At 51.2% G+C, this 1,554-nt stretch overlaps 1 pseudogene; it reads left to right on the forward strand.

The window, feature by feature from the left end:
* Positions 1 to 4: 4 nt before the first annotated feature.
* LOC119087143 lies at positions 5 to 1,296 on the forward strand (annotated as a pseudogene).
* The last annotated feature ends 258 nt before the right edge of the window (positions 1,297 to 1,554 follow it).

Genomic DNA, 1,554 nt, shown 5'->3' on the forward strand with positions numbered 1-1,554 from the left:
ATCCATGGTCCAATGGAGACACTGCAAATATTACAATGTGGACCAGCGAGGTCAGAAGTCTGGAGACCTGTACAATCCTGACGGTAACCCCCAGGCCAATGCACAAATGGGCAGCAGCCCCATCACCTCTCCTACCCAGTCTCCAGCACCCTCTCCTGTCACCAGCCTCAGCAACGTCTGCACTGGACTCGGTCCCCTGCCCGTCCTCACGCCATTCCCCCGGCCTGGGGGTCCTGCACAGGGTGATGGGCGCTACCCCCTGTTGGGTCAGCCGTTACAGTACAATCTGTCCATCTGCCCTCCCCTGCTGCACGGCCAGTCAGCTTACACGGTGCACCAGGGACAGAGTGGACTGAAGCATGGAAACCGGGCCAAGAGACAAGCACTCAAATCTGCTTCCACTGACCTGGGCACAGCAGACGTTGTGCTGGGAAGGGTGCTGGAGGTGACAGACCTCCCTGAAGGAATCACCCGTACAGAGGCGGACAAACTCTTCACCCAGCTCGCCATGTCTGGTGCCAAGATCCAGTGGCTTAAGGATGCTCAGGGGCTGCCTGGTGCAGGCGGCGGCGATAACAGTGGGCCGGGGGAGAATGGCCGCCATTCGGACCTCGCTGCCTTGTACACCATAGTGGCTGTGTTCCCCAGCCCCTTGGCCGCCTAGAATGCCTCCCTTCGCCTCAACAACTCTGTGAGTCGCTTCAAACTTCGAGTGGCCAAAAAGAACTACGACCTGAGGATCCTGGAGCGAGCGAGCTCCCAATGAATGCAGGAGGGAGGACGGGCACAGGAGTCGGGGCAGGGGGGCAGATGACTGGGCAGAGCCTGCCACCTCACGGCTGGAGAGAGAAGCAGACAGAGTCCCACACCGGTCTGGGACTCCCTGCCAGGGGTCCCACTTTTCCCTGTTGGTCCCCTTCTGTCCTCCTCTCCTTCCCATCCTCTTCTACCTTTTTTTTTAAATCTCTTCTCCCACCATGGAATTAATTTCTTTCATATTTTTTGGTCAAGTAGGATTGAGAGGGTCCCACATCCCCTCTTCTCCCATCTCCTCACCATCCCAGTCTCCCTCCTCTCCGGTCTTCATGAATATATTTATATGGACAGAATTAAGAAAAGTACATTGATTTCCCCCTCTCTCTTCCCCATCTTGTCTCCCCACACCCCACAGAGTTAAAACTTGGGACCCCCCTCCTTCCCCAGAACACTGTATATTGTTTGTTTGAGGTTTGTGCCACAGTAACAGACACAGTATTCAATTGCACATACAGATGTTTGCTGGGTGTATTCACTGTACATTTTATTTAATCTGGTTTTTTGTTTGTTCGGGGAGTTAATGGGGGGAGGTTGGTTTTGTTTATAAATATAAAAAAGCAAAAAAAATTAAAAAAAAGAAAAAAATTAAAAAAAAAGAAATTAGGTTTTAAAAATGAGAGGATATTTCCTAGGTAGGGAGATGCATCATTTAAAACAAAAGTAATATGTTAAGAACTGCTGTAGTGGTATCGTTAGCTCAGGCTCAGCTAGTTCTATCCTAGAAAGAAGACACTTTGA

The sequence above is a fragment of the Peromyscus leucopus genome, unplaced genomic scaffold (genome assembly GCF_004664715.2).
Source record: "Peromyscus leucopus breed LL Stock unplaced genomic scaffold, UCI_PerLeu_2.1 scaffold_1417, whole genome shotgun sequence".
Taxonomy (NCBI): Eukaryota; Metazoa; Chordata; class Mammalia; order Rodentia; family Cricetidae; genus Peromyscus; species Peromyscus leucopus.